Here is an 11,261-nt window from a genome sequence, read left to right as displayed (position 1 = left end):
CTAGGGTCTCAGCGTAGATGATGTTGAGGCTGCCGCCTCCGTCCATGAGGACCTTGGTGAGCCTAGCGTTGCCAATGACGGGGTCGACGACGAGCGGGTACCTTCTTGGGCTCGACACATAGTCGGGGTGGTCGCCTTGGTCGAAGGTGATGGACTTGTCGGACCAGTCAAGGTAGACCGACGCCGCTACCTTCACCGAGCAGACCTCCCGGCACTCCTGCTTGCGGTGCCAAGCCGAGGCGTTCGCCACCTATCCACCGTAGATCATGAAGCAGTCGCGGCCTCTGGGAACTCCTCTTCCTTGTCGCCCCCCTTCTTGTTGTTGCCTTGGTCCTAGCCACCTTCTGCCGAGGGTCCCGCCTTGATGAAGTAACACCGGAGCATGTCGCACTCCTCAAGGGTGTGCTTGACGGGACCCCTGTGATAGGGGCACGACTCCTTGAGCATCTTGTCAAACGTGTTGACTCCTCCGTGAGGCTTCCGAGGATTCCTGTGCTCGGGAGCAGCGACGAGATCCGCATCAACGACGTCGCGCTTTGCTTGTGCCTTCTTCCTTCTGTCTTCCCTGAGGCTGCTTGTCCTTCCGGAAGATGGCTTCGACCGCCTCCTGACCAGAGGCGAACTTGGTGGCGATGTCCATCAATTCGCTTGCCTTGGTGGGAGTCTTGCGCCCCAGTTTGCACACCAGGTCCCGGCACGTGGTGCCGGCGAGGAATGCCCCGATGACGTCCGAGTCGGTGATGTTGGGCAGCTCGATGCACTGCTTCGAAAACCGCCGGATGTACTCTCGCAGGGATTCCCCTGGCTGCTGGCGGCAGCTTTGGAGGTCCCATGAGTTCCCAGGGCGCACGTACGTACCTTGGAAATTTCCCACGAAGGCCTTGACCAGGTCGTCCCAGTCGGAGATCTGCGCAGGAGGCAGATGCTTCAGCCATGCCCGGGCAGCGTCGGAGAGGAAAAGGGGAAGGTTGCGGATGATGAGGTTGTCGTCGTCCGTCCCTCCCAGCTGGCATGCCAGCCGATAATCCGCAAGCCACAACTCCGGCCTTGTCTCCCCTGAGTACTTGGTGATGGTAGTCGGGGCTCGGAACCGGGCCGGGAACGGCGCCCGTCGTATGGCCCGGCTGAAGACCCTCGGACCTGGCGGTTCGGGCGAGGGGCTCCGGTCCTCCTCACTATCATAGCGTCCTCCGCGTCTGGGGTGGTATCCTCGGCGCACCTTCTCTTCGAGGCGGGCTCGACGGTCGCGGCGGTGCTGCTCGTCGCCGAGGCGATCTGGGGCTGCAGGCGTCCCGTCCCGCGTGCGCCCGGTGCGGACCGAGGTCTCTCGCATGAGTCGAGAGGACGTTGCGTGACGCTCCGAGGGGCACCCTTGCCTTCAGGAGGCAGAGCTCTCGGCTCGTCGGATCGCTGCGTTTTCCTAGAGACCCTTGAGTTTGCCCTGGATACGCCGCCCCTCAGTGGTGGATGGCTCCGGCATTGCTCGGAGTAGCATCGCCGCCGCAGCTAGATTTTGGCCGACCCCGCTGAAGGCCGGGGGCAGCCCTGCCTTGGCATTGCCGACGATGTGGCGCTGGGCGTCCCGGGCCTGATGACGCGCTCCTCCGGCAAGTGCTCGGCCTGCCCACTCCTGCTCGATGTTTTGTCGAAGCTGCACAAGCCGCCCCGCTTCTTCGTCGAGCTTAGCCTACATCTCGCGGAATTGCTCGAGCTGTGTGTCCTGACCCCCCGCAGGGACTAGGACCACAGCTAGCTCCCGCGGGATGTCAACGCGAGACGCAGGCACAAGGGCGTCGCCATCTTGCGGCATGCCGAGGTGGTTGTCTTCGCCGTGATCCCCCTGATCGATGTGGAAACACTCGCGACTTGGGTCGCAACCCTCGTCGCCGAGGCTGTGGTCATCGTCGGAGCAGCCGGAGAGGCAGTAGTCACATGCGGACATGAAGTCTCGCATGGCACTAGGATCACTGAGCCCGGAGAAATCCCAACCGAAGTCGGAGTCGTCGTCTTCCTCGGAACCCGCGGGTCCGGAGGTTGAGACGGTCGCCAGTCGGTCCCAAGATGACCACATATGATACCCTGGAAGGTCAGAGTATGCCCTTGCAAAAGCGCTCACCGAAGTGGGGTCGCTTGGTGGATCGAAGCTGAATCTAAAAGGGACAGGGTGGAAAACGGATGGTACCTTTTGGTCGATGGACGGTGGTGAAGTCGCGTCGGGGACAGAATGCACCGTTATCTCAGGTACGAGGCTAATGCCCAGCAAGTCCTTCACGAGGGTGCTGGCGTCATCAGTCCGCTTGGGGTTGGCACGTGGCAGGGAAGCGACACCTGTCGTTGTCTCAGGTGCGAGGTCAACGCTCGACATGTCCCCCGCAGGGGTGCCGACATCGTTGACTCGCTCTGGTCCGACAACCGACGAGGTGCCGCCTCCTGCCTGGCCACAGTTGCCCCGTCTCCTCCTCCTCCGGCGAGGAGGGTGGCGGGGCAAACTCGGGTGTTCCTCTTCTGCCACGGTGGGAAGTCGTCGTCGAGTTCGCCGCCGCCGGGCAATCCGATGACCGCCGTTGCTGTCGCGCTGCGGGGGGAGGAGTACCATGTCGTAGCTGCCGTCGAGGGACATGAACTCGAGACTCCCGAAGCTGAGCACCATCCTCGGCTGAAGAGGCTGCTGGAGGCTACCCATCTGGAACTCAACAGGAAAGTGTTCGTTAACACGCAGCGAGCCCCTACCTGGCGCGCCAACTGTCGGCGTTTCGGACCCGCGAGGACCGTCAACCGACCAGTGAATTTGTTGCTGCGTGTCCCTGCCCAGATGGGTTGATGCAAGATGGAACACAAGCGGGGGAATGAGACTTATATTATCTTGCACCGGGGTGCTCGTAGTAGGGGTTACAAGCGTCGCGAGAGAGCGAGGGCGAGAGCGAGAGAGAGAGTCTCTGCGTGCTGCCTGTCTCGTCTGCCTCACGTCCCTGCGTTCCCCCTATGTTCACGTCACACATCAACGTGAATGTGTCTCAGCGTGAACCTCTCTCCGTGTGCCTTAGGAAGGCCCTGGACATCCCCTTTTATAGATACAAGAAGATGCCCAGCTGTACAATGGGGTGTAGCTATGTGCTAACGTGGCTGGCGGAGAAGCGCCTTGAGCCCTGTACACGAGCTAACGTGGCTGTTGGAGAAGTGCCTTGAGCCCTGTAGAAGCACAGCTGTCGGTGCAGCATGGATCCTGCTGACGTTTCCTTGCTTCCGTAGGAGGTTGAGAGCAATCTGACATCATGGGCGCACACAAGGAACCATCATTACCTGTTGCCGGAGTAACCTTAGATGGGACACCGGTCTTGTTCCTTCGTAGCCTGAGGCAGCTAGCTAGGAGTAGGGTAATGATGTATCCCCTGTAGCGTAGTCGGTCCGAGGCCCAGGTCGGGCGAGGCGGAGACTTCTCCTGAGGCCAAGGCTGAGGTCGGGCGAGGTTGTGACTCCTCCTGAGGCCGAGGCTAAGGCCGAGGCCTGAGGTCGGGCGAGGCGGAGCTCCCTGTTGCGCCCAAGGCCGAAGTCGTGGGAGATCGTGACTCAGTTTTACCCTGGTGGTTGGCACAGTAGCCGGAGCGGGGCGAACAACGCTGTTTTCCTGTCAGATCGGTCAGTAAAGGGGCGAAGTGACTGCGGTCACTTTGACCTTGCCGACTCAGGCACGCGTGTCAGGATAAGGTGTCAGGCGATCCCCGCATTAAATGCGCATGCGATACGGTCGGCTGGTAAGGCGATTTGGCCAAGGTCGCTGTACGACAAAGTCTGGCCGAGCTGGGCTTCGGGTGAGCCGAGGGTGCGTCTGTTGACTGAGGGGACCCTCGGGCGAGGCGTGAATCCGGTTGGGACTACTGTTCCCACCCGAGGCTGGGCTCGGATGAGGTCGCGTCCCTCGGTAGACGTGGCCTTGACTTGAACCGCTCTTTATCAGCCGCGTATGGTTTGTTCTGAAGATGTTTTCCGGCCGTGTTTAGGAGTATTGGGGGTACCCCTAATTACGGTACCCGACACATAGTGTCCTTTATTATTATTAACTAGAGCAGTCACACATTTATCATGATTATTCTAGTTTCATAGTAACTATAGAATGTCAGATGACAATGGGTCCGATTTCTGATTTTTCGCAGGAAATTCCTTCGTTAGCATCTGGGGTAGGAAAGTTTATTCCTTCGTGGGGATTGAAACGGGGGAAATTCGACGGGTAAACGGGGATGAAGACGGAGAAACATTCTACATCTCTGTTCCCCGCGGGGACCCATTAAACCTGCGCGTAACGATGTTTTCACGTCCTAGTTGATAAAAATAAATAATCACCTTGTCAAAAGATCACTCATTGTACAAATATATGTATTTTGATGTATACATAATGATTTCTTACATCTAACAATATGTATAAGTGAAAATGCTTTGCATTAATAACAAATGATGTATGCTTTAATTATAATTTAAACGGGGACAGTGATCCGTCGGGGATTTATCCCCATGGGGAATGGGTTGGGGAAGAAATGACACTTGTAAGCGTTCGTGGGGATCCCCGCGAGAAAATTTTTACGTCATGGGGACAGGTATGGGGAGCTATTCCCCGACGGGAAATTCCCCATTGTCATCCCTATGTTAGACTATATGTAGCTTGAAACAAACCTTTAGTAACTGTATTTGCTAAGCATTGTGACCAGAAAGAGCTCTCCAAGAATTCTCAAAATCATAAGCGGTTTTTGGTGTCGTAATGATTTTTACAGTGCTGGCCATATTCCGTGAAGCAGCACGAGCTGCAAGATCTTAGACTGAAACTTCTGAAGATGGACAACTAAATATAATGTTGGCCATATTCCGTGTCGGCATCTTTAGAGATGATGAACAACTAAATATCTCTGAAGAAACAATTAAAGATGTACAGGTCATGGCGAGAGCGTGAATGGGAGCAATGGAGCATTGAAAAGGAGTTGAGTTCGAGAGGCAAAGTCTAATCCATGTAATAATCACGTTCTTGGACGCCTCACGCAAATTAAAGCAAAGTTTTTCCCTTCAATTTCCTAAATCACTATTTTTAGATGTAAGTAGACCAAACAAATATATTAAAATGTTTCCAGCTTCATGTAACTACAGTACATAAGCGTGATAGCAATCTATTGTTGTTTTTATTTTCTGTAATTTCCTTGTTTTTTCCTTATATTGTACAAGCTACACAAAGAGAAAACAATGAACTCAGAACTTGTTAAGAAATAATTAGCTAGCTCCAATACATCAGCTCTATTCCAAATTGTAAGACCTTTTGACTTTTTCTACAGATGTAGATTTTGTTATTAACGTAGCTACATAGTATCTACAAATACATATTAAAACTAGTGTATCTAGAAAAGCGACAAATGTAATGGGGCTAAATTCAGATTCTAAAAAGTCCGCTATAAAATCCACTTGTAGTAACCAGTAAAAAACCAAAAAAATTATAAAACAAGGACATGTTTGGCAGCTCCAAGGTCCATTCGGGGTTTGAAGCTTGGAGAAAATAAAAGGTTTAAAAATGCGGGTTCATCCAAACTAATAAGAAAACTTGTCAAAAAAGAGGTTGAAGAAAATTAACACGGAGTACCCACTGTTTCTGAAGGGATGACATCTCAACACGTAGACTTGTCGACATCTTTTGCAACCTGTCGTAAAATATGAGGCCTCAATTTCCTATGCAGATTCGTAAGTTCTAAGAAAACCAACAAAAGAAGTTATGTGTTTCAGTCAACGAAAAACCAACATATTATATGCTGATTAGTAAAGATGAAGCTTTTATTTCAAACACTACCTCATTTTCGTTGAGCAGCAAAGATAAAGCCAGGTGTGCCATTTGGAGAATGTGAGACAGTGAGAAGAAAACAAGGGTTTAAAATATTGTTATTGTTAGTTTCTCGGTCTTTCTTATATGTAGAGTCATGATTCTTATCCTTATTCTTTGAAAATGTTCTGTATCCCTGATGGGCAAAGCAGAGCACGAGGCCTGCACCTTAGAATAAAGGGAAGGCCAAAATTATTAATTTTGAATGTGCAAACATTTAAAATATAAAAAACCAAAACATCTAGGAGCTCCAAAAAACGATGGACCTGAATCCTTGTGAAAAGTCTACTAATAATCACAGAAAAGTATATTTTAATCAGATAAAGGGTTGTTCAACGTGCACACTTTACATGCATTAGATTCTCCAAATGGCACACCTGGCTTAATAACTCCCTGAAAGCAGATAACACAACAAAACAACACTTGGAATGTTATCAGACAAATTGGCATGTCAAGCTGCAGCTAAAAGCATTTTTAGCAATGTATCTTGCATTGTTGTGACCAATTTATAGGATTCATCTATTGGAAATAAGGATCATTGACAATCTTATGGCACTCGGATCAAAGATCCAAACACACCAAACTTAATAGCTGATGTCAAGTACATTCAGTAGAGGCGCCAAAGCCAGATAATACACAGTTACACACATTCTATACAGGACTATTTCTATGCACGCTATCCATAGGGTGAGCATGTAGCATCATATGTCATATATCTATATGCTATTAATAAGTATTAACCTTCTTGGTACAAAGAACAACCAAGCAGCAATGTGAGTGTTAGTTGGGTATAAGCTTGGAGCGAGGTTTGGAGAACGCCGGAGTCGGATCGTAGCGCCCATAGTCATTTGTCTTCGCCATGCCTCCTAAAGTCGTTGCTCCCTTTTCAGAAGCAGCAGTGGAATGGTCCTGAATTAAGCAAGATGGATACATGTATTCTCTTTTTGAAGAAGAGTATGTCCCCTTGAGTTTGGAAGATCGTTTTCAAACTTATAAGAATATGGATTCGTAGATTAGTATAAGCTGTCAGAAAATTACCTGACGGAATATATAACTTGTGGTCCTTTTCATCGGTCAACTTCCTTTCTCCTGCAAAAGCAAATTTTAGGAGACCAGTGAACCAAACCATTCACGTCTGCATGCCTGAAAAATATTACATATTTCCAATACTACATGCTAATTATTTCTTAACAAGTTCTGACTTCATTGTTTTTCTCTTTGTGTAGCTCGTACAATATAAGGAAAAAAACTAGGAAATTACAGAAAATAAAAACAACAATAGACTAAACAGGCCAGGAAATCAACATGCGTGCGTACCGATCGAAAGCGCAGGCAAAACAACAAGCAAAAGAACAAATACCAAACCCCTCTTTGCTTTCACGGAACTCATCTTGTACCTTCCCCCTCCTATAATCCTTCTATCCCTAAGCACTGCATCATAATAGTGTATCCGGATTTATATAGCTCAACTATGCCCCACTGCCCAATCACAGGATTAAGGCAAACATCCTGGGAGAAACTTTGAGGAGGAACAAGATAATGCAAAATCCCGGGAGAGATCTTCGATAGCCCCATGGGAGGACAGAGGAGGAAGATCCGAGCGGGCTATTCTCCATGCTCAGGAAGGTCCTTTGCCACTGCATCCATGGTGGGGACAGAGGCATGCTTCGGCGCAGAGGACTCGTCCCCCACGTGAATGCCTACCGCATAGGAGGGCGTTGCAGACTGTGGCAACCGGGGTCGATGGCATGGTGACTGCGTGCGAGGGATGAGCGAGGGAGGAGGTCTAGCGTGGTTGCACGTGAGGCGAGAAGATCCTAGGGTTTCGCGGGCGGTTGACAGAGAGAGGGAGGCACGAGGCGAGGGAGGAGAGTACGATGTAGCCATGGTTGCGTCGACTGCTAGTTGGGGCGAGGATGGCTCCATCAGCGTTGAAGGCGGCCTGGGGAAGGGCGCTGGGATTTGGGGCGAGGATGGCTCCACCGCTCCAGTGGTGGCGCGACGCAGGCACAGTTGGAGGCGGCCGCGCTGATGGCTCAGGCGCAGTTGATGGCGTCGCACGTTGGTGGCTGACTGGCGGGGCATGGTGACGTTTGGTGGACATCCTCGGTAGTTACTTAAGGTGTAGCAGAGATATGGAATTGAACTACGAGACTAAAATCCTAAGGAATGATTCCTTCTCTTTTCCGATCAACCAAAGGCCTAGATAGTCAAAAATCCATAGGAACATAAATCCTCCACAAATTTTACGCCTACCCTCCGATCCAAAGGCACCTAATGGAGTAATTACCCGTGATGAATTAAACATCGGGTCTTTATTGCCATCTTTAATTTTCCAAATTGCCTATATTATCTAAGGGCTAGTTTGAGAACCTCATTTTTTCAAAGGATTCATATTTTCCTAAAGTAAAATAAACTAATTTCACTTGAGAAAATGAAAATCCCTTAGAAAAATGGGATTCCCAAACTAATCATAAATGGAGAATTTTAACTTCAATAAATTGGTGGGCAATTCGACCTTCTAGAGGTCCTTAGTGCTCGCTAAAATGCAAAAATGGTTTTTAGGACCCAAAACCGGAAAACTCCGTCTTCCATCCGTTGAGTTTGGGCCGACGAAAGGACATCCGAAATCAGTCATGGGCCCTGTTTAGCACTGTTTAGCATAGGTGCTGCTTATTGGAAAAGCAGTTATATCCGAGAAACGGGTAAAAAGCAGCTACTTTTAATTCATTCTGAAAAGCACCTCAAATAATAAGTTGTTGTTGAAGATAGGTGCCCTACTGTAAGTCGCTGCTAGCCTGCTACTGTAGCAAGCTTCCGACCGAAATGTAAGTGCGTAGGTTCAAGGATCATCCAGAAACAAAACTATAGCATGCTGGTATATGATTTGCTCAGAGATAAATGGTAAAATCAATTTAAGCGATGCAGCAGCAATCGACATGAACAAACGATTAGACATTCAGACTGCATATATACTGCACAATGCTAGAATAGCGATCAATCCTCGTTTTAATCTAAAACATCCTACAAATACATTGGCACCCAACTTGGCGCCGGAACTTTGCAAGCCTCTGCACGGCCACAACCACAAGCTTTCACCTTCCCGGTGGACTTGTTGAGAGCAGGCGAGCAGCAGCACCAAGAACAAAGAAACTTGAACAGAACACGCGTTTGAAAATAGAAACTAGGAACTCCGATGGTACAAAGGGTGAGGAGGGGCATCGAGAATTTTATTCAGAGAATGGCAATCCATCTCCAAGTGACCTAGTCCTAGTTACTCCCTCCATTTCTTTTTAGTTGGCGTTGTATAGTTCAATTTTGCACTATCCAGCGACAACTAAAACGAAACGAATGGAGTACTATTGGAGTACTATGTTTCTTCAGTTTCTTCTTCTCAAGACTCCCAACTTCACTTCAATGTACTACGTATAGGGTATAGCCCAGTTCCTCAACCTTGTGCTTCCTATCTCCCCAAACTCCTCCTCAGATTGTAACGAATCAGTTGCTGTTTGGAAGGCTGTGCAATCGTATTGCTAACACCGTTAAAATGAAACAATGAACAGACACTGCTGCTTGCTAGCCTATACGACCCGCTGTATTTGCAGGATGTACATACATACATACATACCCTACTAAAACATGGAGAAATTGAATTAAAACGTTCACGTATATAAGTTACAACAAAGTAAAAAAATAGCAAACATAAATCTGGGAAGAAAGTCTTGGGACCAAGATGCAGAGCTCCCTTCAATCCAAACAGCGGTCAACGAAGGGGACGTGCAGCTCCTCGGTCATGCAAACCACAAGCCCATCTCAAGCATCTCTCTCTCTCTCTGATGAGATGGGACAGTGGGAACCATGAACGAGCAGCTGTACCACCCATCAGATCGACCGTTTATTGGTTTGAAGGGAGCACCGCCTTAAGACCAGACCGTCTAGTCTAGGGGATCAGGTCTAGTGAATCAAACTGCATCCTAGAACACCAGCATCTGCAGCACAAACAAACAACCACTTGTCCAGTTGTCATAGCTAATAAAAGATCTCCGAAGATAAAAACAAAAGATAGCAACATAGCTTAGCTGCTCAACTCGTCGCAGGCCGCAACAATACATATACCACTCAAGGGCCGGTTCTTTCACTAGAGAACGTTGATTGATAGAAGAGACGGAAGAGCGTCGATTGATTGATGCGAGATAAGCATCGATTCATATTCACGCGAGTAGCATGGGAAGACGATGCTTGTGCTTGACTCATGCATGCATGCATGCATGCATGTGGGCGGCCAAGCTAGGCTCTAGGGGACGGACGGAGAAGCGCCATGGGAGAGGATTAGAGGAAGGATTCATTTCTTGCTGTGGACTGATGTTGGTGGGCGAAGGAGGAGGGGTGGCTTTATAAAGGGGCCAAGGGAAGCTTATTGGGGAAGGTGTTTACTGCCTGCCATTGGCGCAATTCATGCCTTCCTTGACCCGTCAACCGTTACTTCTACCTGCAGCCGTTTCCATCTTATTAGGCTAATCAGTAATCACAATGTCTATTTCATAAGACTCTTTTCAACACTGATATATCATCAAGAGTGTCCTGAAACTAAGAATGAAATAATGTCTTTCAACGTAAAATTTCACTTCACTATTATATAGATTAATATATCAATTAAATGCTGCAACTAAATAACCAATAGTAATCAATAAAATACATAAAGATGAAACAAATCACTCGCAATGGATGTTTCACACGATTTTCATGTCTTTGGAAACATGTTGATATGGTTTCATCTTCATGAAACAAATTTCATCACATGAAACTCATTTATCTTAAATACTATGCCATATCATCTAAAATAATGATGTGACACACTATTAAATATCAATGAAACCATTATGAAACTACCATTGTGAATAGCCTTAAGGGCCTGCTTAGTTTCTTTAATCTAGGGACTAAAGTTTAGTTAGAGACTAAAATTTAGTCCCTACCATACCCTGTTTGTTTATAGGGACTAAAAATATTCAGAGCACATTAAATAAATCATAAGAAGACCAAAATAACTCTTAGCATTCTCCCGCAATTAGTGCAACTAAAATAAATGAGAGACAAAAAGTGAAATTAATATAGTTTAGTCCTTTTTAGTCACCTCTTTAGGGACTATAGACTAAATCAGTTTCGTCCCTGTTTTAATCACGCAGTTTGACAATTTAGATACTAAATACGACTAAAATAAAGGAACTAATCTTCGGTTACTCAAACGAAACATAGCCTTATTTTACTTTCTATACGTAAGGCCTATTTCCTTTTTATGACATGAATAGATTATTAACGTCTCCATCTATTTCCAAATCTTAGCAAGAAAGATATATAGCAGTATACTAATAGGAGCCATTATATTCTATCTATACTACTATAAATTATCGTAGTA

The 11,261-nt window shown here is 47.8% G+C and overlaps 1 non-coding gene across 1 annotated transcript; it reads right to left on the bottom strand.

Moving 5' to 3' along the window:
• Window positions 1-9,565: 9,565 nt before the first annotated feature.
• Window positions 9,566-9,786, bottom strand: MIR159b (microRNA MIR159b). Its single transcript, NR_121069.1, has one exon. It is a non-coding gene; the product is annotated as a microRNA MIR159b (primary transcript).
• Window positions 9,787-11,261: the final 1,475 nt, after the last annotated feature.

Source organism: Zea mays, chromosome 8 (assembly GCF_902167145.1).
Source record: "Zea mays cultivar B73 chromosome 8, Zm-B73-REFERENCE-NAM-5.0, whole genome shotgun sequence".
NCBI classification, from domain to species: domain Eukaryota; kingdom Viridiplantae; phylum Streptophyta; class Magnoliopsida; order Poales; family Poaceae; genus Zea; species Zea mays.
This window is presented reverse-complemented; position numbering and strand designations above follow the sequence as displayed.